The 27959-nt window shown below is 45.1% G+C and overlaps 1 non-coding gene across 1 annotated transcript; it reads right to left on the bottom strand.

Moving 5' to 3' along the window:
• Nucleotides 1-3665: 3665 nt before the first annotated feature.
• On the bottom strand, nt 3666-3739 carry trnan-auu (transfer RNA asparagine (anticodon AUU)). Its single transcript has one exon. It is a non-coding gene; the product is annotated as a tRNA-Asn (tRNA).
• Nucleotides 3740-27959: the final 24220 nt, after the last annotated feature.

Raw genomic sequence — 27959 nt, 5'->3', positions numbered from 1 at the left:
CCAGAGGCATTTGAGAGTTCTTGAGGAGGAAGTGTATTGCGTACGTACGTTCCTAACCAAGAGCCAACCGATAATGATGGAGGTAAAATTAAACGGCGTGCTGGTATCCATGGATTTAGACACGGCTGCGAGTCAATCGATAATGAGCCAGGGGACTTTTGAAAAGCTGTGGAAGACCAAGGCAGAGAGACCCAAGCTGAGTCCGATAAATGCGAAGTTGCATACCTACACCAAAGAGCTCATACCAGTGATTGGTAGTGCAGCAATAAGAGTGTCGTATGAGGGAGCAGTTCATGATCTACCATTATGGATTATTCCGGGCAACGGCCCATCGTTATTCAGCAGGAGTTGGCTCGAGAAAATAAAATGGAAATTATATAATAAACTCCGTACTGGAAGCCAGTGACTAGATGTAACCTGGTCAGTCTTCAATGGCTTCCAGAAGTGAAGATACAAAGGTGAAGTTCAAGTTATAAAGCCGGCCCAGCACGAATGTACCTATGACCCTAGGACCTCCGATGGTAGTGTCTCCTATTGGTGGGCAGACCTTATGTACATACGTTACATCATTTCCCCCCAGTTCTTCGCACAAGTCCATATTACAAGTTCAGACGGTCCAGAGCCCTTCGCTCCCTGGTTGACCGTCTCAGTACAATCCCAGTGCTTTCGAAGTCTCTCACGACTTGGGGCTGGGCGTTGACCACAGTGGGTTCTTCTGATGGCTGGACGTGAGTTGGTTGGTTGTCTAAGCTTGGGGTGTCTTCTTCCAACTGTTCGGTTCATCAGTGTGTCTTAGCTTGATTTGATCAATGTGTTTTCTACAGATCTGCCCCTTCTCGAGCTTAACCATATACACCGGTTACCCTCCTTATCCGTAACATTGCCCGGGAGCCACTTGGGCCCTTGACCATGGTTAAGTACATACACTGGGTAATTTACAGCTATGTTGCGTGACACTGTGGTGCGGTTGTGATACCACTGCAGGTGTTGACATCGGGTTTCGACATGATCTTTAAGGTCAGGATGGACTAGAGAGAGCCTGGTTTTGTGGCCTCTCTTCATCAATAGTTCCACAGGTGGGACCCCGGTGAGTGTGTGTGGCCTTGTCCTGTAAGTGAGCAGTATGCGTGACAGGCATGTCTGCAAGGAACCGTGAGTTCTGCGTTTCAGGCTCTGCTTGAAGGTTTGAACTGCGATCATGGACTCAGGTCAACTTCCCTGCCCGCTCCCCTAAGCACAGGACAAATGATTGAAGTATCGACTGTCCCTCAGTTAGCATTTCTTTCATTGTGCAAAAGAAGGTGCTGGGTTAATTAATGATGCTTTCCCGTGAAAGCAACACAAAAGTTTAAGAAAAAAACATACAGTGACTGGGAGGTGAGCGCTGCTTCTGACACCAGGTGGGAATGGGCGGAGATTTTAAAGCTCCTTGTATTGTGACACCTTCATATCGACGAACATCTGAGTCTTATGACGTAGACCTCGTGGCGCAATGGTAGCGTGACTGATTTCAGTTCCGAAGGTAGCGTGTTTAAATCACATCAGGGTTACTGTACTTTTAGATATTGTTCTTCCACAATTAATATATTCTTTGCTGTTTGGCAATAACCAGACCCTTGCTCCAAGGTTTGTCTCACTGTTTCCCCGGTGTCAGACAGAGATACGCCTGCTGCCCTCATTTATTTCATGTGACAGGATACAAAAGTTCAAAATCAACCTGCAGATGGCCACATACAGCATTAAATAGTTAGGATGGCCGAGCGGTCTCAGGTGCTGTGTTCAGGTTGCAGACTTCTCTAGAGGTCTCTGTTTAAATCTGACATTTCTTATTTTTAATCATTAAGTGAAACTCATTGTTTGACACCACGATCAACTCCTTCAAAGTGGGATTCAGCAGTTCACCTGCTCGCTTAACATTTCCGTCTGACCGGGTGCTGAAAGTGGAGATGTTTCCGCAGTGTAGCGGTTAACACGTTCGCCTCACACGCGAAAGCTCACCGGGTGGGAATATTTCCTGGAGCTATCTCCTCATGCATGCTCAGGGGCGAGTTTGTTCTCCTGTGAAAGGTCATAAGGTTATAAACATGTAAGGATTAGGGGCCGGAGTAGGCCATTCGGCCCCTCGAGCCTGGTCCACCATTCAAGAAGATCCTGTCAGTTCCTTGACAGCAAGTTTAAACATCTGGGGCGGAGCCAACAGGCGCCTGGCTGCAATCAACGACAAAAACGTCTATTTGGCAGAATCCCCGTGAGATCAATCGGTCGAACATGAGAATTTTAATCTCGAATTTGGGGTTCGAGCCCCACGTTAACTGTTAAAGCATGTCCCATTTTGCACAGTGTGTTTTTGGTGTCTGGTTCAAAATGTTCATTGCTGGTACATCAACAGGAGACTGGAAAAACAGTGAGAAAGACTTTAGAGCAAAGGTCTGGTTATTGTGAAACACCAAAGCAAATATAAATTCAAGAAACATAGAAAACATAGAAAATAGGTGCAGAGGTAGGCCATTCGGCCCTTTGAGCCTGCACCGCCATTCAATGAGTTCATGGCTGAACATGCAACTTCAATACCCCATTCCTGCTTTCTCGCCATAGCCCTTGATCCCCCTAGTGTGAAGGACTACATCTAACTCCTTTTTGAGAAGAATAACCTCGAAAAGAAATGTGACCCCGACACCCAGGAAGAAGTGTTAAGGCAGAAGATTAAATGCTGCAGTCCTCTGTTCCAAAAATTCCTTTCACAAACATTTCTCTGACCGTAACTGCACAAAACAAAAATGTTCCTTTCAAAGTCATTATACTTCCGAATTTCCGCGCCCCCCGAATCTCCTGAATCAGATGCCTTAGTTTTGCCGACTCAATCCATGTCCCTTTGAAATGTTCTGCTTCCACCCACACTATGAAATGTGCTACGAACTTATAGAATCATGGAATGGTTACAGCACGGAAGGCCATTCGGCCCGTCGAGTCCGTGCCGAATCTCAGCGAGTCCCACTCCCCCGCCCTTTCCCTGTAGCCCTGCAATTGTTTTTCCTTCAGACACTGATCCAGCTCCCGTTTGAAAGATAAGATTGAGTCTGCCTCCACCACCCTTTCAAGCCGTGCATTCCAGATCCTAACCACTCGCTGCTAAATGGCCACCTCCTGTTCCTATGTGTAAAGTCTGGGAAACACTAGATCAATTCCTGCCACACTCACAGCCTTCCTAAATATAGCACCATCACTCTATTCTCATAAAACCAGGTCCTGAAGTATAGGCCAGCTGTGCAGGTTAAAGCTCTGGTTATGTTCCGAACATTGCTGTAGTGTTTCCGTAATGTAGTGGTTATTAGATTCACCTCACACGCGAAATGTCCCTGGTTCAAAACTGCGCGGAAACATTTTGAAAACATGTTCAATTAAATATTTGAAGAAATGGATTTATTCATAATAGTGGTTCAATATTAACAAAAAGCAATGTCCCACAACCTTGTTACAATTTCTGATATCTCTGTTCAGTTCTGTATACACTCAAACTGAATGCTCATAAAAGTATTGGAGTGGGAACTCACTAGATAACAGCACAGCTGGCAATGTTTGTGGAATATATTCGCGCAGCCAAAACACACAATGACAACCTGGAATCGTGGAGCACCGAATCCTCGGGGAAAAACAGTTAAATGTTTCGTCCCTGGGTGGGCTCGAACCACCAACCTTTCGGTTAATAGCCGAACACGCCAACCCATTGCGCCACAGAGACTGACGCAATTACATGCTGCAAGACATCCCAAACCAGGGTGTCAGTCAGTTAATGCTTCAGATTGCTCTGACCGGGATGGAACTTGTCCACTCTCAGTTGTACTTTTCCCAAGTAAAGGGTGGGACATTCATTGTGGATGCGTGGAAGCAGTCTGGTCCCGCACACTGCAGACACTTCCATGTCACCACCAACCAGCTCTCCCACAACCGGTGTGATCTACCTTCCAGCCTTCCAGTGCCTTGTCTGTGACGAAGTATTCTGATTGTCCCGAAGCCGGTATTCGGTTTTAATTCCTTTTCAGCTCCTGAATGTGGATATTGCCGTGATTAAACGCGACTTCAACTGTAATATCCCCTGAGCCTCCCATTACTAACTGAAGATCCCTTTAATCACGACAACTAAGAGAATGCTCACCCCTCGAACTGATGTGTGGGAAACACTTCTTCCAACAACTCAGCCAACTTTCTGCTTCACGTCGGGGTCTTCGAATAAGCGAACGAACTTTTGAAAATCACGTCGGGGTCACCAAAATATTGTAAACAGCTGTCTTGCTCTTTTCGCTTCGTTGCTTTTAACGTCGAATTTCCCGCACACACTCCGTTGTAGTAAAGGCAGGATCGGGTCTTTTAGTTAAACATTCATACTAAACAAACCAAGTATGAAAGTTACTGAGAACACTTCACAAAGGCAGCTTGCTTCGATTTCCGTGGCTGCTTGAGACACACACCTTCCAAATGTCCAGTGTCTCTGGTGTCTGTGTCTCTGCAGTCCATAAATGTCTCATCTTTATACTGAAAAAGCCTTTGAACTCTTATTCTTTGCTTTTAGACAATCCAGACGAATTGCTTTCTGAATCGTTTAACAGACAGACTTAATATTGCTTGTTCCACCTACAGATCTCATTATATAGTAACAAGTTTAAACTCAAATACAGAACATACAGACATCGTCAAATCGTTTAGTCCTGAATTTCCATTATTCCCACCGCAACAAGGTACTCAAATATATAACATCCAGACAATGACCAGTTACTCATCTCACTGGCTGAAGGCACCACATTGTCTAACAGTCTCTTTTCCATCCAAACTTCAATCTTCCTGTTTTTTAATCCAAACGTCAGACTGCGTGCTGAATCAAAGAGTTCAGCAATGCGGGACTGTGCTCCCACAGAGAACACGATTTGACAACGAGACTTGTCGATCAAGCATCAATGATAAAGGCAATAAAATTGCCCACCAGCACCAGGTATCTTTTACTTGTTTGTCCCAAATTTTCAGCAGCTGGGACAACCAAGAATTGAAGTTCCACTGAGATTTGAACTCAGATTGCTGGAATCAAAGTCCAGAGTGCTCAACATTACACCATGGAACCAAACACACCAAAATATTTGAAAAAATTCTCAAAAACAACAAAATCATTGCCACCATTACACTTTGGCTCGGCCTTTTCTCATGTCTCGCATCAGTTTCCCTTCTTTACGCTCTGCTAATTATCGGCGCAGAGCAATTCACATAGATGCCGTCGAGGCTATGGTTTCTCAAGTAGTTGTTTCTGTTTCACACTGTTCATCACAGCTTGTACTTCAGTCTTGCCAGGTAAAAAATGCATTGGCATTGCAATGCATTAATGTAAAATGCTTGGCATGAAAAGAAAACGTTTTGTCGAGTACGAAGGTTCACGAGACTGATTCCCAGGATGGCAGGACCGACATATGAGGAGAGACTGGATCGACTGCCTTTATTCACTGGCGTTTAGAAAGATGAGATGGGATCTCATAGAAACATATAAAATTCTGATGGGACTGGACAGGTTAGATGCAGGAAGAATGTTCCCAATGTTGGGGAAGTCCAGAACCATGGAACACAGTTTAAGCCATTTAGGACCAAGATGAGGAGAACATTCTTCACTCAGAGAGTTGTTAACCTGTGCAATTCACTGCTGCAGAGAGTTTTTGATGACAGTTCGTTGGATATATTCAAGCGGGAGTTAGATGTGGCCCTTCCGGCTGAAGGGATCAAGGGGTATGGAGACAAAGCAGGAAATGGGTACTGAGGTGAATGATCAGCCATGATCTTATTGAGTGATGGTGCAGGCTCGAAGGGTCGAATGGCCTACCCCTGCAAGTATTTTCTGTGTTTCTTTGATTCTATGCAGTGCCTGCATTTCAAACAGCATTGCTTTTATTGATCCTGCGGAATGCATATTGCACAGATAATCTCAGCACACATTGTGCAGACAAAGGCAGCTTTTGACGACAAACCGATTTGTCCTCCGCTGATTTGTAGCAGATAACTGATTGTTGAACACACGATTTGACAACTAGACTTGCAGATCAAGCATCAATGACAAAGGCAACAAAACTGCCCACCAGCACCAGGTGTCTTTCACTTGTTAGTCCCAAATTTTCAGCAGCTGGGACAAAAAGCATTCAGGTTCAACTGAGATTTGAACTCAGATCATTAAATTTAGAGTCCAGAGTGTTCACCATTACACCATGGCAACAACCATAACAAAATCTTTGAAACATTTCTCAAAAACAACAAAACCATCTGCAACATTACAATTTGGCTCGGCCTTTTCTCTTCCATCGCATCAGTTTTCCCTCTTTACGTTCTGCTAATTATCGATGCAGAGCAATTCACACAGATAGCGTCGAGGCTATGGGTTCTCAAGTAGCTGTTTCTGTTTCATACTGTTCATCACAGCTTGTACTTCAGTCTTGCCAGGTAAAAAGTGCATTGGCATTGCAATGCATTAATGTAAAATGCTTGGCATGAAAAGAAAATGCTAATTTTTTCGAGTACAAAACATGCAGTGCCTGCATTTCAAAAGCGTTGCTTTTATTCATCCTGCTGAATGCATATGGCACAGATAATCTCAGCACACATTGTGCAGGTAAAGGCAGCATTAGATAAAAAACTGGTTTCTCCTCCGCTGATTTGTAACAAGTAACTGATGGTTGAGCACATGATTTCAAAACTAGACCAAGCAACACTGACAAAGGCAACAAAACTGCCCACCAGCACCAGGTGTCTTTCACTTGTTTGTCCCAAATTTGCAGCAGCTGGGACAGCAAGAATTGAGGTTCCACCACAATTTGAACTCAGATCACTGGTTTACTGAGTCCAGAATGCTCACCATTACACCATGGAACCAATCATGCCAAAGTTTTTGAAACATAGAAACATCGAAAAATAGAAACATAGAAAATAGGTGCAGGAGTAGGATGGCAAAAATTCGTGGGACAACCTCCCCTGTGTTTGGACTCATTGGAAAGGAAATTTAATTTGGAACTATCAACCAGAAAGTTTGGGATCTAACTGGAAGAAACTACGAGTTTTAATCGAATTTGGGATTTTACAAGGCAGATTGGGTCCGTGTGGAAAGGGCTGAGAACTAAAGGATCGTTCAAAGAAACCAGTTTGGATATTGAAGCTGTCTGGGATATTGAAGCTGAACAAATTGTCTGGGAAATTGTGTAAACTCGAAAACCCATCTCCCCGGGAGACATTAACATAGCAACAATCAACCCAGAGATAGCCAGCCATCACTCTGAGTAGGAAACCCATCCAGCGTATACATAATGACAATGGCCCATCCATCCCGCATGGAAAATCCAGGCCGAGGCTGACATTGCAAATACCAAAAATCTAATTTTCCCGATCAAGAAACAAATTCAAAAGATCGACACATCTGAGACAGGTTACCATTAATGGGCCCACCAAAATATAACAAAGAGATATCAAGCCCAACCAAAATTAAAATCAAAGAATCGGGGCTCATTTGGCACGCAGATTAGAATGGCTCCCAAATTATAACTGGGGCCCTGTTTTTTAACGAAAGAAGGAGAAGGGGAACGAGGGAAAAAGAAGAGAGACCACTGCAGCAGTTTGTAATAAGCCTTCCAGAGAGCTTGCTACACAGCCTCCTATGCAGGTCTTCTGAGCTCCGACATCTTCAGCCTCGACGACACTCCTGGACCACACTGCCCTGCTACCGACGGAGAAGGAAGAACATCATCACAGCAGAGAAAGCAGTTCCCAGTAACTTCCGACATCATAATCGCGGCAGCAACTGACCACAGCCAACGTGGTAACATCGATAACATCGCGACCGACAAATTCTAAGATAAACAGTCCTCAAGAAGAAACCGAAGCTTCGAAAGTTTCCCCTCTACAATCTGTTCCTCGGTAACAACAGGTGAAACATTACTCAAAAGAACTTTAAAACCAATTGCTGACAGAAGAAAGTGGGTACTCACCCATAAATCCAATATGCGCCCTGCCGCATCAGCGGACACCACCCAACTGAAGACTATGCAGCAAGAAGTCTTTCACAACATTCAGGGTATGGCAAGCAGAACTTACAGAGTCCAGTGAACCCCAATATTGCGAACCACCGCCAACTGACAATAAGAGGATTGGTGAGCATAATCCCTGTTTGCCCGAGAATTTGACCGAGTCAGAGTTAGGCATTGGGATGTGGGAGGTGTATTATTATTCTGTAACCCCATGAATGTTTGGTAAAGTGTTTTTTTATTCTAGTAATTACAAGCTTGACATTGTACATTCTTAACCTTGTTAAAATTGAGGTTCTTTGTACCAAAACTAGTTGTCTCTTGTTCTTTGTCACATCGCCAAATAAATCTAAAGTCTAGAACCCAGGAAGTGCGAGCGATTCAATCCGCTCAGAACGTCAGAGGTGAACTTGATCGCACACACCACCCCCAAGAGAATGGCGACCACGGCAGGACTTTGGTGTAAAGGATGTGATGCAGAGATTGCTGTTTTGGAGGAAAGAACCAATATGACAGAAAGGATTTTCTCCGATGTGTATAAGAAAGTGAATGTCACACATCAATGCTTGAAACTATCATTAAGGAAGAAATAGCGGGACATCTAGATAGGAAGAGTGCAATCAAGCAGACGCAGCATGGATTCATGAAGGGGAAATCATGTTTAACTAATTTACTGGAATTCTTTGAGGATATAATGAGCATGGTGGTTAGAGGTGTACCGATGGATGTGGTGTATTTAGATTTACAAAAGGCATTCGATAAGGTGCCACACAAAGGTTACTGCAGAAGATAAAGGTACGTGGAGTCAGAGGAAATGTATTAGCATGGATAGAGAATTGGCTGGCTAACAGAAAGGAGAGAGTCGGGATAAATGGGTCCTTTTTGGGTTGGAAATCGGTGGCTAGTGATGTGCCACAGGGATCGGTGCTGGGACCACAACTGTGCACAATATACATAGATGACCTGGAGGAGGGGACAGAGTGTAGTGGAACAAAATTTGCAGATGACACAAAGATTACTGGGAAGAAAGCGGGTTGTGTAGAGGACACAGAGAGGCTGCAAAGAGATTTAGAAAGGTTAAGCGAATGGGCTTAGGTTTGGCAGATGGAATACAATGTCGGAAAATGTGAGGTCATCCACCTTGGGGAAAAAAACAGTAAAAGGGAATATTATTTGAATGGGGAGAAATTACAACATGCTGCGGTGCAGGGGGCCCTGGGGGCCCTTGTGCATGAATCCCAAAAATTTAGTTTGCAGGTGCAGCAGGTAATCAGGAAGGCGAACGGAATGTTGGCCTTCATTGCGGGAGGGATGAAGTACAAAATCTGGGAGGTCCTGCTGCAAGTGTATAGGCTATTGGTGAGGCCGCACCTGGAGTACTGCATGCAGTTTTGGTCACCTTACTACAGGAAGGATATACTAGCTTTGGAGGGGGTACAGAGACGATTCACTAGGCTGATTCCAGAGATGAGGGGGTTACCTTGTGATGATAGATTGAGTAGACTGGGTCTTTTCTCGTTGGAGTTCAGAAGGATGAGAGATGATCTTATAGAAACAATTAAAATCATGAAAGGGATAGACAAGATAGAGGCAGAGAGATTGTTTCCACTGGTCGGGGAGACTAGAACTAGGGGGCACAGCCTCAAAAGATGGGGGAGCCAATTTAAAAGCGAGTTGAGAAGGAATTTCTTCTCCCAGAGGCTTGTGAATCTATGGAATTCTCTGCGCAAGGTAGCAGTTGAGGCTAGCTCATTGAATGTATTCAAGTCACAGATAGATAGATTTTTAACCAATAAGGGAATTAAGGGTTATGGGGAGCGGGCGGATAAGTGGAGCTGAGTCCACGGCCAGATCAGCCATGATCTTGTTGAATGGCGGAGCAGGCTCGAGGGGCTAGATGGCCTACTCCTGTTCCTAATTCTTATGTTCTTATTTAATGGGTGCTTGGTCTGTTGCGCGCTGAGCGTCCAGGATACGCTGCGGCCCTGGACACCCAGCAAGGACCATAAGGAATCAGTAGAAAAGACAATTTGGTTGGCCTGCCTACAGCGACAGGTCCAACTCCTAGATAAGAACATCGAGTCACTGCAGGCAGAACGATGTGAATGTGCAGAAACATCACATGACAGGGCTATAGCAGAAGAAAGATGTTGGGGGGAACTCCGTAAACTAAAACATGGAAAGACACAACGAATGGAAAGGTTCAAAAACAGCCAGAACTATTTTCAGTGTCAGGTTACCGAGGCTAAGAATAATGAAAAGATACTGTGGGAGGAAAACACTCGCCTCACCCTTCAAGTAAAAGAGTTGGAGGAGAAGTTAAGAGACGTACAACAGGGGTGCCCCCGGCTGAGTTATTCATGAAAAGGACACTTAAAACCAGACTCTCGCTGGTTCACCCCAACCTGCATGATCAGGTAGAGAGCAGGTGGCAGCAACAAAATGTAAACGATGGTCGCGCCACTGTGTCACGGGAAATTGATCTGAATGACCCTGTGTATTTTCTAAACTATGGACATGGTCCCAAGTGGATCGCAGGCACGGTGATAGCGAAAGAAGGGAATAGGGTGTTTGTCATCAAACTCGACAATGGACAAATTTGCAGAAAGCACCTGGACCAAACGAGGCTGCGGTTCACAGACTGCCCTGAACAACCTACAACAGACACCAGTTTTTTCGAGCCCACAACAGACACCCAAAGGATCAACGACACCACGCCGGACCAGGAAATCGAACCCATCACGCCCAACAGCCCAGCAAGGCCAGGCTCACCCAGCAGCCCTGCAGGGCCAACAACACGCCAGCCCAACGAGGGCACAGCCAACATTCCCGACCGCGTCACCTTGTAAATAGTTTTCATTTGACTTTGCGGGGGGGAGTGATATTCTGTATCTGTAAAGCATGCACTCCCATGTTCCACCACCAGGGAGCTCATCCCCTGAAGTCCCAAGGGATCCCAACATCCCTTGGGAGCACTATTTCTAAGCCGGCCCCTGAGGCCTGTTCCTCACACTGGAATGTCTTATTAAAGACTGAGCTCACTGTTACTTTAATCTCACTGTGTGCAGCCTCATCTGTGTGAGGAACACCACAGTGGTGAGGAATCATCTTGAACCGCTGCAGTCCGTGTGGTGAAGATGCTCCCACAGAGCTGGTAGGGAGGGAGTTCTAGGCTTTTATCCCAGTGACGATGAAGGAACGACCGATATACATCCAAGTCAGGATGGTGTGTGTCTAAATCTAACAATGGCTGGTGTCACAGGCACCAAACATTTGAAAGCAATGTCCTAAAATGCGGTGTGTAAAATGGGAAGGGATAATAATTCATGACATGCAAAGCCTGTTTAAAATGGGACCGTATAAAATTAATGTGAATATTTTGCTGCCTGACAGGGTTTTGGAAGCAGATGTAATATTAACTTTCGAAAGGGAAATATAGTTGAAAAAGAAACATTTGCAGGGTGCTAGGAATGGGACTAATTGGAAATTTCTTTCACAGAGCCAGCACAGGTAACAACATAAGAAATCGGAGCAGTAGTAGGCCATATGTCCCCTCAAGCCTGCTCCACCATTCAATAAGATCATGACTGATCGTTGATCTCAACTCCACTTTCCAGCTCGATCTCCCGATCCCTTGATTCCCCGAGACTCCAAAAATTGACCTAACGCAGCCTTGAATATATTCAGAGACTCAGCATCCACAGGCCTGATGGGCAGAGAATTCCACAGATTCATAACCCTCTGAGTGAAGAAATTCCTCCTCATCTCTGTCTTAAATGGCCGACCCCTTAACCTGAGACTGTGCCCCCTGGTTCTCGACACTCATGCCCAGGGAAAACAAACTCTCAGCATCTACCCTGTCAATCCCCTTCAGAATATTGTGTGCTTCAATGAGATCACCTCTCATTCTTCTAAACTACCGGAGAGTATCGTCCCATTCTACACAATCTCTCAACTTAAGACAGTCCTCTCATCCCAGGAATCAATCTGGTGAATCTCTGTTGTACCACCGCCCAGGCAAATATTTCCTTCCTTAAATAAGGAGACCAAAATTGTGCGCAGTACTCAAGGTGTGGTCTCACCAGGGCCCTGTACAATTGTAGCAAAACTTCCTTACTCTTGTACTGTGGGCTATATATTAGCTACTATGGGCCGAGTGCCCTGTTTTTTTTGCTGATTCGATGGTTGTATAAAAAGTTATTAAAATTTGACAGTTGCTCGGCAAACATATTTGTATTTCCTTCAGTCTAGTCCTTACTCTTCAAGGGCTAGATTTTCCCCAAGCAGTTTAGTCGGCGCACTGACCTCAAGCGCACCGACTTTGCTCGCAGGAAACGGCTCGGGGAAAAACTCGCCCCATCCTGGCCGCTGTGTACAGTCCCCGTAGTCCTGGCGTGGTGTCGATGGTGAAGTGGGGGGCGGAGCCAAATGCCTGCGCCGAAAACACTGCCGACACCTTCGCGCATGCGCAGTAGGGAGAAAAACTTGGCACTCTGCCATTTTTAAACAGTGTCAAACCCGATGAAAAGCACAGCAGCTTCTCAGCTTCTCCGGTCGCTCGGCGGGCTCTCCCCCGTCCCTCCCCGATAAAATGCACAGCTCCAGCAGCTGAACTTCTCCGGTCCACAAGCTCACACTTCTCCGGTGTGTCTTCCCTCCCCTATCCCAGGGATACAGGGACCGAGTGTAATGGAGCCAAGTTTGCTGATGATAAAAAGATGGGTGGGAAAGTAAATTGTGATACAGCAAAGAAAATCTCAATTCCGGAAGAACAATATGGAAAAGTACAGTGACCCCGACGTGATATAAACACGCAGCCTTCTGATCTGGAGTCAGACACACGACCGTTGCACCACGAGGTCTACAGTACAGAGTGCCCATGTTTATATACATGAAGGTTCCTGAAACACAGTTTCATTTACCCTGCATTGGTGCAATGAAAGGGCTTTAAAATCCCCGGCCACTCCCACCGTGGGTCAGACAGCATCAGAAGCAGTGCCCACCTGTCACTCACCCTCTCACGCCCACTTTCATCACCTGCTGCCCGCGGACTGCAGCAAATCCAGTTCATCATCAGCATAGGCAGTCCCTCGAAGCGAGGATGACTTGCTTCCACGCCAAAAAAGGTTGAGTTCACAGGTGTTTCAATGATGGACCTAATATTCCAGGTCCCGAACTGCATGTTGAAGGGTGGAAGATACCTGTGCGTGGATTTTTTTAACGTGTGGTGGCCGTTGCACCCCAGCCATCACACGGGCTTGACAGAGCGAGGTCTTGGTCCAGTGGCAAGTGTGATCAAAGACGACTGGAGACCAGCTCTGCTGCACGGATCTGGTGTACACACATATCGCAGTGTGGGCTGGTCCGTGCTGTCCCTGGGCCCCTGGCCCTGAACTCACACCGCCCCTGGGCCCCGATCACATCCCTCCACAGTCTCTCGCTGCTCCTGCTGTACCTGCCCACGCTCCAATCACCGACCTGGACTTTGATGACATCACTCTTCGCTGCCGTCGCCCTCCTGCACCAGCTCGCGCTGTACCTTGCCGTGGGACACCACCACGCTGCTCCAGGCCGCCGCTCACACTCCTTTTATGGCCCCGACCTGCCGCTGGTGTTCTCACGCAGGTCGGAGCCTCCACGCTGCTCCCAGCAAATCCAGTTACACGCCGTGTCACCGCACAATTCTCAGCTGTGATTGTAAGCTGACTATATTTAAAGCTATCGCAGAGAGTGCAAACAGTGTTCCCTGGTCGTCTAGTGGTTAGGATTCGGTTTTTTTGCTGCCGTGACTTGGGTTCGATTCCCGGTCAGGGAAAGCATTTTTGCAGTGCAAGTTGACAAATATAATTCAAGCCTGTGAGATACTGAATAATTGTTTCAATGATCATTATTCCACCCACATGTGTTGCACACTGAAGGAAATACAAATATGTTTGCTGAGCGATGGCCGAATTTTCATAACTTTTTATACAACCGCAGAATCAGCAGAAAAACAGGTTATTCGGCCCATAGTACCTAATATATAGCCCACAGTATAAGAGTAAGGAAATCTTGCTACAATTGTGCAGGGCACTGGTGGGACCACACCTGGAGTACTGCACACAGTTTTGGTCTCCTTATCTGAGGAAGGATATACTTGCCTTGGAGGTGGTACAACAGAGGTTCACCAAATTGATTCCTGGGATGAGAGGACTGTCCGATGGTGAGAGATTGTGTAGAATATGCTGATACTCTCTGGAGTTTCGAAGAATGATCGGTGATCTTGTGGATATATGAACGGAATATATGGAATTAAGGACAGTAAAGTAAACTGGAGATATCAAAATGTATAAAGCCATGGTAGAATAGCTGGGAGAATGTCAGATTGCAAATAGTGCAACATCAGCACAGTTAACAGTCTTTCTCAAGGTTTCAAGTTACTAATCCTGCCAATAACATAAATTGTAACATGAAATGAATATATGGATAAATCTACAAAATTGCAAGGTCTCAGCTGGTAGTCACACCATAAATTGAAACATTCAGAGGCAATGCTTGAGCTTTCGTAAAAACATCTCATATAGATTGACTAATGAGTGGCTGAGTTAGAATGTCAATCTAATTGTATTTTGTTATCTATTTTCAAAACTTTATAACTGTTGTCGCTTTACGATGTAACTTCACTTATCCGTAGGGAGTGTGTACGCTCGATCGAGAAAGTATATCTTCTGTCTGATAAGTCTTGCCGGCCAGTAAAATAAAGACTGCTTTGTTCAAAGCACAAGAGGTATTCGACTCAGTAATTTTACTGAACCAGATTGAGAGAAAAGAATCTACATTTACATTTGGTGTCAGAAGTGGGATCTCAACTGACGACTGCCGAAAACTTGCGAATTAAGAGCCAGACTATCCTTGGACGAGACGAGGGGAAAGTGGCCACTGGAGTGAGTATGATTTCAATACTGCTCCAGTTTCCCCCGGTTTCAAAAGTCTGAGGAAAGTTTAGCCACTCGCTGGTTCTCAGGTAATGTTTGAACGAGATCCAGGACAATCTGGTGAATACCTTTCAAACTTAGAATAGGGATAGAGATAGGGAAATTGCGTGATGACGCAAACCAAGCGGCGACTTGGAAAGATAGGTTATAGTTAGAGCTAGATAGGGATAGATGATCAATCATGGATCCAAAAATTAATAGGAAAGAAAAGAGACTCTTGTGAACGTCTGTTTAAATGAGAAATGCTTCTGTGATTTTTACTGGAAAAAAAAAGCCGGGGAGTTGTGGTTTGTTTTATCTCAAACAGAATGAAAGTTTTCCTGTATGTGGGAAGTTTAAGAGTGTGAACCTTATTGAATTACATATATTCGGATGATAAGTTACGGAGCCAGGAAATGCACAAAGGATAGGTTTGTTGGTGGTTAAAAAAAAGGATTTAACATGCTCACTTACTTGTCGAAAGAACACATTCAGAGAAGGCACAGCAAAACAACTGAGATGGATTCGAAAGGATTCAAAAAAAATATTATATTAAATAACATGACCTTGAGGCTGGAACAATTGAGATAACGAAAAACAGTCCACAGCCTACGTGCCAGACTTCTCTCTAGTTATGGAAAAGACAAAAAAAAGTAACGTACTAAATAGGTGCTGAAAACAAAATGTTCTGAGATTTTAAATTATGAGAAAAATTCCACTGCAGTCTAAAAGAAAAAAATCACCCCTGTCCAGTTGGCAGAAAAACTCCATTAAATTAGGGCTTTCATTGACTGATTGGATTTAAACTGCGCAGTGACGCGAAAGGATAGGGAAATTTGGAGACGAAAAGAAATTAAATTTAGAAAATTAGGCTCACAGGGAATTAAATAAGGCTTATGGGGAATTAAATAGAGGATAGGTGTTCAAATCAGGTGTGACGTCGACCTTGTATATCACTTGGCCCGTCTCGGCACTGATTGAATTTAAATCACGCAGCAACTCGAAAGGTAAGGCTGACACAGACGCGCAGCGGCGCTAACGCGTAGCGACGCGAGAGGTGCGGCGGCGTGAGCGTCCGGCCGAGTAAAGGAGGGCTAACGCAGACGCGCAGCGGCGCTAACGCGTGGTGACGCGAGACGTGCGACGGCGCAAGCGTGCACCCGAGTGAACGTGGGCCGATGCGAACGCGCAGCCACGCGAACCACGAAATAATATCAAGTCAGTGCTGATTTTTGTAGGTCCGTTTATAGTAAGTTTGTTAAGTCTGTTTACTTCAAGTTGGAATCGCGCGGTGACACGAGCTGCGGGGCGACGTGGCTTTGTGTTAGTTTAGTAAGTTTGTTAAGTCTGTTTCAAGTTTGAATCGCGCGGCGACGCGAGCCGTGGGGTGACGCGGCTTTGTGTTAGTTTAGTAAGTTTGTTAAGTCTGTTCAAGTTTGAATCGCGCGGCAACGCGAGCCGCGGGGCGAAGCAGCTTTGTGTTAGTTTAGTAAGATTGTTAAGTCTGTTTCAAGTTTGAATCACGCGGCGACTCGAGCCGCGTGGCGACACGGTTTTGTGTTAGTTTAGTAAGTTTGTTAAGTCTGTTTCAAGTTTGAATCACGCGGCGACGTGAGCCGCGGGGCGACGCGGCTTTGTGTTAGTTTAGTAAGTTTGTTAAGTCTGTTTACTTCAAGTGTTTAGAATCGCGCGGCACGTGAGCCGCGGGGCGACGCGGCTTTGTGTTAGTTTAGTAAGTTTGTTAAGTCTGTTTATTTCAAGTATTTTGAATCGCGTGACGATGCAAGCCATGGGGCGACGTGGCTTTGTGTTAGTTTAATAATGTCTGAAAGTTTTAAGTTTGTTTAAATCGCACGACTACGTGAACGCGTAACGACACGGTAATATGAGGGACAGCGTGAAAATGGGTAATCAGTTGGATAAAACAACGATGCGGATAGTCTGCTACAAAAGTAAAAACATCTCATATAGATTGACTAATGAGTGGCTGAGTTAGAATGTCAATCTAATTATATGTTGTTATCTATTTTCAAAACTGTACAACTGTTGTCGCTTTACGATGTAACTTCACTTATCCGTTGGGAGTGTGTACGCTCGATCGAGAAAGTATATCTTCTGTCTGATAAGTCTTGCCAGTCGGTAAAATAAAGACTGCTTTGTTCAAAGCACAAGAGGTATTCGACTCAGTAATTTTATTGAACCAGATTGAGAGAAAAGAATCGACATTTACATTCTCATTGAAACGGATAATATTCTGAAGGGGATTGACAAGGTAGATGTTGAGAACCCCGGCTAGCTTAGTTGGTAGAGCATGCGATTCATGATCTCAAAGTCGTGGCTTCGATTTGAGCAAATTATTTTCCTTAAACTTTATGTTGCATTCACGGGAAAACATCTTCAGTGAACCCATGATCTTCTTTGCACAATAAAAGGAATGCGAACTGAGGGAGAGTTGATAATTTAATCATTTGTTCTGTGATCTGCATAGGAACACAAGAACCAGGAGCAGGAGTCTGCCATTTGGCCCTTCGAGCTTGCCTTCTTTTGCACCGAAACAAATTATAACCGTGTTTTTAAATTAGCAGTGCGAGATATTTAGAGGGCACCTTTCAATGCTTCACAAAATGTTCCTTTCGCTACAGCCACCTGGGATCGATTCCTGGTTTGGGAAGTAAATTTGATATCACCGTTTGTAATTGAAGTGGAGTAATTTTATTACATTAGATAGATGCCCCAAAGCACTTCAGAGTGGTGTCAAAACAAATGATTTTGTAATTAAACACAATGAATTTTAGGAGTGGGATTCAAACCCATGCCTCCAGAGAAGACTGTGACCTGAACACAGCACCTTAGACTGTTCGGCCATCCTAACTGTTGGATGTTCTTTTTACAAGTTATTACTCTGGATAGTTTCAGAATGGGCACTTGTTCAGTGTTGCTGGAAGTCCCAGTGACCAGGATATTCTCTTCCCTGGGGTTTTCCTCAGCCTGTGCTCGGTGTACAGAGAGCTTTGGCCCAGGCCTGAGGTAGTTGCATCATGCATCAATGTACCCTGGAATGCTTTTGTTCAATTTTATTGCAGACATGTTTTTGTTTCAACAACAATGTTTCTGTCCGTGATCGAGCTGCGGACTTTTCACATGTGAGGCGAATGTGATCACCACTGCACTTCGCAAGCTGCTGCTGAGCTCAGTGCCCAGACAGAAGTGTTCAGCAACAAGCTGAAATACTCAATCCCTCTCTCTGCAAAAAGTTCCTTTCACAAACATTTCTCTGACCAGAACTGCACCAAACAACAATGTTCTCCTGTCAAAGTCATTAAACTCCCGAATTTTCACGTCTGCAATTTTCTGGACAAGGACAAGGACTGAAAGCGCTTTGTGATCAGAAAATTGCCGGAATCCCCGTGGTTAATGACAGGGCATTTGATGGTTGATTTCCGTACACACCTTGGGATTCAGGAGAACTGATTTTGTGGTTTGAAGTTCGAGGTAAACCCACGGGGCGGAGCCAACAGTCACCTGGCAGCAATCAGCGACAGGAACCTGCAACTTAAGCAGGCCCGGCTATCAACGGCATTACCATCGCCGAATCCACCACCATCAACATCCTGGGGGTCACCATTGACCAGAAACTTAACTGGACCAGCCACATAAATACTGTGGCAACAAGAGCAGGTCAGAGGCTGGGAATTCTGCGGCGAGTGTCTCACCTCCTGACTCCCCAAAGCCTTTCCACCATCTACAAGGCACAAGTCAGGAGTCTGATGGAATACTCTCCACTTGCCTGGATGAGTGCGGTTCCAACACTCGAGAAGCTCGTCACCATCCAGGACAAAGCAGCCCACTTAATGGGCACCCCATCCACCACCTTCAACATTCACTCCCTCCACCACCGGCGCACCGTGGCTGCAGTGTGTACAATCTACAAGATGCACTGCAGCAACTCACCAAGGCTTCTTCGGCAGTTACTCACAAATCCGTGACCTCTGCCGCCTAGAAGGACAAGGGCAGCAGGCATATGGGAACACCATCACCTCCATTCTCGGGGAAGAGTGTGAACAGCCAGAGGTCATGGTCCATATCAGGACCAATGACATGGGTAGCAAGAGAGATGAGGTCCTGCAGACAGAGTTTAGGGAACTAGGAGAGAGATTAAAAAGCAGGACCTCAAAGGTAGTAATCTCTGGATTACATCCGGTGCCACGAGCTAGTGAGTACAGAAATAGGAGGATAGAGCAGATGAATACGTGGCTGGAGAGATGGTGCAGGCAGGAGGGCTTTAGTTTCCTGAGGCATCGGGACCACTTCTGGGCGAGGTGGGACCTGTACAAGCCGGACAGTTTGCACCTAAACAGAGCCGGGACCAATATCCTCACGGGGTGGTTTGCTCGTGCTGTTGGGGAGGGTTTAAACTAGCTTGGCAGCGGGATTGGAACCTGAGAATAGATTCAATAGGCAGGGAAATAATGCTGGAATTAGAAAGCAAAATTAAAGAAAGTGAGTTTGAAAGAGAGAGGAAACAAGCAGGTAAACAGTGTAAATAAACAAATTGAAAGACACTGTTGTAGGAAGGCAAAGGCACCTGCTGAATATATAAATGTATGTATGTTTAAAATGTTAGCCAAATATAAAATGGCTGCCAGGGGGCTTAGCAAAGCATGATGGGGGCTCAGTAAGCCAAGTTAGCTAAAACTGCTGACTGAGCGCTGACCCTGCAGAGTCTGGTACCAGGAATGTGTTGAATCAACAACTTGAGGCAAAATAGTATACAGAACACTGCGGTACCTAGTACGGAATGTCCTCAAGTCAGTGACCCCCAGATGGGGTGCCTAGCAACCACGGAGATAAGGAGCTAGGCACCGGCGGAACCCATGATTAACGAAGATAAGGGGGGTCTGGAAAACATCACACGAATATGAATCAGCCCCCAACTGTCATGAACTGATTATGCCGCCCCCTGATGTACCAGGGTTAATTCTATTGGCCCATTTAAACCTATATGTAATCTATAATCATTATGATTGGATTGTGTCCAGCCGAAGTGGGCTGAGTAACTGTAATGAACTATTGTAAAACATATAAATAACGATGAATTTCTTTGTTCGGCGGAGTTGAGTGCCTGGAGTTGGACCAGAGGCTCTCTCCCCGCTGGCGTAATAAAGGCCGTTTTGGCATTGGAACCGATCCCAAGTGTCGAGTGATTCTTCCACAAAAACATTTGTGCTAACAGTGGTGTCACGAACAGGATTTCCCGGAGTCGCTGGACGTCCTTGGAAAAACCCGGGTGAGTATAAAAATGTTTTAATTATTAAGGGTGCGGAAGGTGGAGGCCGGTTGATCGACACGACGAGACGGTCTAATATCTCAAACGCCTAGCCTGAGCCTGAATTAAGAGGACTTTTGTCCCACGTGACGGCCAGGAACTAAGTAGGCGGACGGAACGCACTTAGACCGTGGGATTGTGATACCGAGCGAAATCTCCCGGACCCAGTAGTGTGATTTGAAAATATACCCCGGAGACCAGGCGGTGCACAGCGACCAAAGGAAACCAAACCTGTGAACAGGGTAGGAACGACAGACAAAACGGTGGTAGGTAGTCGTTAAGGAGGCGTGGGGCACTGCGGGAATTGCTTAAACGCGTTTTAAGAATTGTATAAGTTTGTGTAATAGCAGAACTTGTGACCTGACAGGAGTCAGGAGACGGTCTGCTACAAGTTATGCTAGGAAGAAAGTGGATCTCTGAGAGTCGATTCCTAACGGTTCCAGGAATGGCCAATAAAGCAAGTAACCTCGAGTGGGGACTAGAAGGGTCCCTTACCCGCCATCTGGCGTAAAAACAAAAGAAACTAATTGAGAAGATGATTAAGTCAGGATGGAACCCCCAGGAACCGCCAGCAAATCAACGGGAATGGTGGGAGAAGGAAAGGAAGATAAAGATGAGAAAGCCGTGGTCTTGATTCTTCAAGCCCACATAAAATTCACAGAGGAAGTTAATCAATATGTAAGAAATAAAAAAACCTGATCGTGATTATCTGAAAAGAAGTATGGATCCAATAATAGAGCCTGCCAAACAATAAACTTTGTTGAATGAAAATAGCCGTTTGTGAATGTGTAGGAATGAGATAAAGAATGGAGAAGGGAAGCTGTAATGCCTTTTAAAAAAGCCTGTGTCTCTGGAGGCTGCAGGCTGGGGAAGTACGCTCCCCTTTTTCCTTTGTGTCAAACCTTGATGCGAAAGCTTTTCGCTCAGGAAAGAGATTTTTAAATTGCAGATTGGTAGTACAATATTGAATTGGGATTTTGAGATATTTCAGGTGATTCTCGTTGATAAACATTTTGATTGTATCGGAAAATCTTGGGTTTGGAAGCCTTTTTAATAAAAGTACACATACTGCATCAGGAACTGAAGCTTAAAAAAGATGTAATTAATGAGATATAGTACGTCAAAATTTAAGTTACAGAGCAAAAGATTAGAGTTTTTGATCAGCTTCTAAAACGGAAGTTAGGCAAAAAAATCCAGTAATACCACATTTGACATTTTGAAATTCAATAATAAATACAAATTCTACAAAAGGGGAGCAGAAATTAGGATGGGAACAGTGAAGAGTTAATTTTGTTTTGAAGATTTCAAGTACCACTGGTTAAGAAAAGGTGCAACAAAATGCGATACGTTTAAAACAAAAAGTTAAATCTGATCTCTTTTAAAAAATAAAACGAAAAGGTTAAGAAAAAATGACGTAATGTACGAATAAATAAGTGCTGAAAAAAAAGTGTTTGCGATGGAAAAATACATAACTTACTAAATACTAGTTGATATTGGCTGTGAAAAAGATATTGGTTTAATTGGGAAAAGGAAAAAAAAATTGGAGGAGGTAAAAGACACTCTCCATTGATAATGATTTTAAATTACGAGAAAGTTTCACTGCAGTTTGAAAAGATTTCCAGAATAGACGTTGTTAATCAAGAAAAGTCCCAAATAGTCTAAACAAGCAGGAGGGTTTTGAAAATAATGAGGAGAAAAGATCTAAGCTATGCGAACTCAGCAGAGAGAGATATTAAACACAAGATTTGCCCAATGAACGGGACCGTTAAAAAAAAAACGAAATGTTAGCATGTATACAGCTTGTGTGAAAATTGGATTTCAGTCAACAAAATAGCTATTAAAAATGTGTGCTCTCATTGAAAAAAAAATCTTAGGCAAGTACTTGAATTAGATGTTCAGGAAAAAATTGGAGTTAATCTAAAATGCTGTCTTTCCTGATGACAAGATTTTTATTATGACCACTTTACTAATGATTTCTGCTGTTTTAACGGATTCCTAATTTCTAAGCAAGTTTAGAAGACACAAAGATTTGGATGATTACGCAAAGTCACGTAATGACATCAGGCCTTCTTACAAACCTTTAAAGGAGTTAACCCTTTCCATTGACAGCTGTTTTACACTGGACCTTACTCATTTGAATTTCTTCCGAAAATAAAGAAGACTCACCTGACAGACTGTGGAAATGGTGGGATAGTCAGAATAAAAATAAAACAGAACTAGCTGGTCAAGAGTTAAACGCTAAGATAAATAAGCTGGAAGAGATTTAAAAAACAGGAGCAGACGGATAGTGCAGTGTGCAGCCAAAGCACCATCACCTATGGCAATCGAGGCTAATGTATCCCACGGTGGGTAGGTGCAGTCCACAAACCCAACCTAACAGTAAAGCACACTGCGATGTTTGGAGGAATAGTGGTGGCATTGGTGTTGATTAGAGTTTGGATAATATTTAGATGGGTCATCGTGCAGGCTCGAGCACAGCAGGCTCAAATACAAAACCGACGGCAGCCCAGACAGGGACATGAAGTGATCGAGATGGTACGACTATAAAGAATATGGATAACCAAACCCTTACCTCCGATTCCATAGAGTGACCGCGACACAAGTAGACCAGAACCTAACACCTGGTGACGACCAGGCTATCTGTTTAAAATTTGCAGATACAACCATCACCGAGATGGGACCGCAGTGCTGACTTCGAATCTGGGGACCCATGATACTGGGAACCTTGAGGCCCACACAAGCACTGGATAATACAGACGGACTACGAGAGGTACAGCACACGCAAGAAAGACACAACTGCATCAACTGTGGGGTTTTGTTTACTTTTACTGACGGAATATGCATTCCAGCAGCCAAGGACTTGAGCAAGGACAGAACTTATTTTAACGCGTGGCTGCAAATGAATCCGGATAAGAATAGAGTATGTGTGCGATGCTCCACGGGTACAAGAAGCAGTTGCATTAGACGAAGGGAGGCCGGGGGGGCCCGATGAATGTACCTTTGGAATAATTTGCGCGCCTCCTGCCCAGCCACAACCGCTAGTCACCCACAAAGAGGGGGTGGGGCTGTGGGGATACTATGAGGAGGGAGAGGCTGCCGCAATATCATTGTATATATGCTTCTCACCCCCTCCGACACCGCACCCCATAAGAACCACCACACTGCCCATGGAATTGTCATGTCCAACAATTACAAGGGGACCGGAAAATGGGATTGTGCTGTCCAACGAGGGTGAACTATTGTATGATAATGTCAAGCATGAAATTGTGCCTGTCCTGATCAATATCTCAGGTATACAGATGCCGGAATATTGCACAGAACAACAAGAAATATGTATAATGTATTAAGTAAAGTTGAAATGCAGCAGGCTGCCGATACAATGGGTGCCAGTAGATACCGAGGACAGGAGCCAGTTCATAGGACTAAGAGGGAAATAGTTAATGATGTTGCGACCAGTTTTAATGCCGGAACCTCCATAGTAAACTCACTGGACATACAAAGGCTAAATGAAAGGGTGGAGCAGCTTAAAGTGGTGAGAGGGCAGCGACCTATCAAAAGCCCAGCGGGAAATCGAGAGCCAGCGGCAGTTGGTGAGAGAGGAGCGACCTATAAAAGGCCCAGCGGGAGATCGAGAGCCAGCGGCAGTTGGTGAGAGGGGAGCGACCTATAAAAGGCCCAACGGGAGATCGAGAGCCAGCGTACCGGTGCAGCTACAGCGGGAGAGAAAGCAAAATAGAAGTAGAAAGGAATCAAAAAGTGACGTCACAGCCAATGGGATAAGTGATTGGCTGGTGATTGGTGAGTAGCTTTTCTTTTCTTTTTTATATCAGTAAGTGAACTGCAACATTGTTATTACCAATTTAAGTGTATCGAAGGTTAAGGCATGGCAGGAGAGCTCGGTCACGTGATATGCTCCTCCTGTACCATGTGGGAACTCGGGGACACTTCCGGTGTCCCTGGGCGCTACGTGTGTGGGAAGTGTATCCGCCTCGAGCTCTTGACGGTCCGCGTTGCGGAATTGGAGCTAAGGGTGGATTCACTCTGGAGCATCCACGATGCTGAGAATGACGTGAGTATCACGTGTAGTGAGTTGGTCTTACCGCAGGAGAAGGGTCCACAGCCAGATAGGGAATGGAAGACCAGCAGGAAGAGCAGTGCAAGAAAGATAGTGCAGGGGTCCCCTGTGGTCATCCCCCTGCAAAACAGATACACTGCTTTGAGTACTGTTGGGGAGAATGACTCATCAGGGGAGGGCAGCAGCAGCCAAGTTCATGGCACCGTAGGTGGCTCTGCTGCAAAGGAGGGCATGAAAAAGAGTGGGAGCGCGATAGTGATAGGGGATTCGATGGTGAGGGGAATAGATAGGCGTTTCTGCGGACGCAACCGAGACTCCAGGATGGTATGTTGCCTCCCTGGTGCAAGGGTCAAGGATGTCTCGGAGCGGGTGCAGGACATTCTGAAATGGGAGGGAGAACAGCCAGTTGTCGTGGTGCACATTGGTACCAACGACATAGGTAAAAAAAGGTATCAGGTCCTACGAAAAGAATTTAAGGAGCTAGGAGCTAAATTAAAAAGTAGGACCTCAAAAGTAGTAATCTCGGGATTGCTACCAGTGCCACGTGCGAGTCAGAGTAGGAATCGCAGGATAGCGCAGATGAATACATGGCTTGAGCAGTGGTGCAGCAGGGAGGCATTCAAATTCTTGGGGCATTGGAACCGGTTCTGGGGGAGGTGGGACCAGTACAAACCAGACGGTCTGCACCTGGGCAGGTCCGGAACCAATGTCCTAGGGGGAGTGTTTGCTAGTGCTGTTGGGGAGGAGTTACATTAATATTGCAGGGGGATGGGAACCTATGCAGGGAGACAGAGGGAGAGAAAAATGAGGCAAAAGCAAAAGACAGAAAGGAGATGAGGAAAAGTGGAGGGCAGAGAAACCCAATGCAAAGAACAAAAAGGGTCACTGTACAGCAACATTCTAGAAGGACAAAGGGTATTAAAAAAGCAAGCCTGAAGGCTTTGTGTCTTAATGCAAGGAGTATCCGCAATAAGGTGGATGAATTAACTGCGAAAATAGATGTTAACAAATATGATGTGATTGGGATTACGGAGACGTGGCTCCATGATGATCAGGGCTGGGAACTCAACATCCAGGGGTATTCAACATTCAGGAAGGATAGAATAAAAGGAAACGGAGGTGGGGCAGCATTGCTGGTTAAAGAGGAGATTAATGCAACAGTTAGGAAAGACATTAGCTTGGATGATGTGGAATCTATATGGGTAGAGCTGCAGAACACTAAAGGGCAAAAATCGTTAGTGGGAGTTGTGTACAGTCCTCCAAACAGTAGTAGTGATGTTGGGGAGGGCATCAAACAGGAAATTAGGAGTGCATGCAATAAAGGTGCAGCAGTTATAATGGGTGACTTTAATATGCACATAGATTGGGCTAGCCAAACTGGAAGCAATACGGTGGAGGAGGGTTTCCTGGAATGCATAAGGGATGGTTTTCTAGACCAATATGTCGAGGAACCAACTAGGGGGGAGGCCATCTTAGACTGGGTGTTGTGTAATGAGAGAGGATTAATCAGCAATCTCATTGTGCGAGGCCCCATGGGGAAGAGTGACCATAATATGGTGGAATTCTGCATTAGGATGGAGAATGAAACAGTTAATTCAGAGACCATGTTCCAGAACTTAAAGAAGGGTAACTTTGAAGGTATGAGGCTTGAATTGGCTAAGATAGATTGGCTAATGATACTTAAGGGGTTGACTGTGGATGGGCAATGGCAGACATTTAGAGACCGCATGGATGAATTACAACAATTGTACATTCCTGTCTGGCGTAAAAATAAAAAAGGGAAGGTGGCTCAACTGTGGCTATCTAGGGAAATCAGGGATAGTATTAAAACCAAGGAAATGGCATACAATTTGGCCAGAAATAGCAGCGAACCTGGGGACTGGGAGAAATTTAGAACTCAGCAGAGGAGGACAAAGGGTTTGATTAGGGCAGGGAAAATGGAGTACGAGAAGAAGCTTGCAGGGAACATTAAGGCGGATTGCAAAAGTTTCTATAGGTATGTAAAGAGAAAAAGGTTAGTAAAGACAAACGTAGGTCCCCTGCAGTCAGAATCAGGGGAAGTCATCACGGGGAACAAAGAAATGGCAGACCAATTGAACAAGTACTTTGGTTCAGTATTCACTAAGGAGGACACAAACAACCTTCCGGATATAAAAGTGGTCAGAGGGTCTATTAAGGAGGAGGAACTGAGGGAAATCTTTATTAGTCGGGAAATTGTGTTGGGGAAATTGATGGGATTGAAGGCCGATAACTCCCCAGGGCCTGATGGACTGCATCCCAGAGTACTTAAGGAGGTGTCCTTGGAAATAGCGGATGCATTTACAGTCATTTTCCAACATTCCATTGACTCTGGATCAGTTCCTATCGAGTGGAGGTTAGCCAATGTAACCCCACTTTTTAAAAAAGGAGGGAGAGAGAAAGCAGGGAATTATAGACCGGTCAGCCTGACCTCAGTAGTGGGTAAAATGATGGAATCAATTATTAAGGATGTCATAGCAGCGCATTTGGAAAATGGTGACATGATAGGTCCAAGTCAGCATGGATTTGTGAAAGGGAGATCATGCTTGACAAATCTTCTGGAATTTTTTGAGGATGTTTCCAATAAAGTGGACAAAGGAGTACCAGTTGATGTGGTATATTTGGACTTTCAGAAGGCTTTCGACAAGGTCCCACACAGGAGATTAATGTGCAAAGTTAAAGCACATGGGATTGGGGGTAGTGTGCTGACGTGGATTGAGAACTGGTTGTCAGACAGGAAGCAAAGAGTAGGAGTAAATGGGGACTTTTCGCAATGGCAGGCAGTGACTAGTGGGGGACCCGAGGGTTCTGTGCTGGGGCCCCAGCTGTTTACATTGTACATTAATGATTTAGACGAGGGGATTAAATGTAGTATCTCCAAATTTGCGGATGACACTAAGTTGGGTGGCAGTGTGAGCTGCGAGGATGATGCTATGAGGCTACAGAGTGACTTGGATAGGTTAGGTGAGTGGGCAAATGCGTGGCAGATGAAGTATAATGTGGATAAATGTGAGGTTATCCACTTTGGTGGTAAAAACAGAGAGACAGACTATTATCTGAATGGTGACAGATTAGGAAAAGGGAAGGTGCAACGAGACCTGGGTGTCATGGTACATCAGTCATTGAAGGTTGGCATGCAGGTACAGCAGGCGGTTAAGAAAGCAAATGGCATGTTGGCCTTCATCGCGAGGGGATTTGAGTACAGGGGCAGGGAGGTGTTTCTACAGTTGTACAGGGCCTTGGTGAGGCCACACCTGGAGTATTGTGTACAGTTTTGGTCTCCTAACTTGAGGAAGGACATTCTTGCTATTGAGGGAGTGCAGCGAAGATTCACCAGACTGATTCCCGGGATGGTGGGACTGACCTATCAAGAAAGACTGGATCAACTGGGCTTGTATTCACTGGAGTTCAGAAGAGTGAGAGGGGACCTCATAGATACGTTTAAAATTCTGACGGGTTTGGACAGGTTGGATGCAGGAAGAATGTTCCCAATGTTGGGGAAATCCAGAACCAGGGGTCACAGTCTAATGATAAGGGGTAAGCCATTTAGG

This window comes from Pristiophorus japonicus, unplaced genomic scaffold, assembly GCF_044704955.1.
Source record: "Pristiophorus japonicus isolate sPriJap1 unplaced genomic scaffold, sPriJap1.hap1 HAP1_SCAFFOLD_91, whole genome shotgun sequence".
Taxonomy (NCBI): domain Eukaryota; kingdom Metazoa; phylum Chordata; class Chondrichthyes; family Pristiophoridae; genus Pristiophorus; species Pristiophorus japonicus.
Note: the sequence above shows the minus strand (reverse complement) of the source record. Positions and strands in the feature narration are given on the sequence as shown.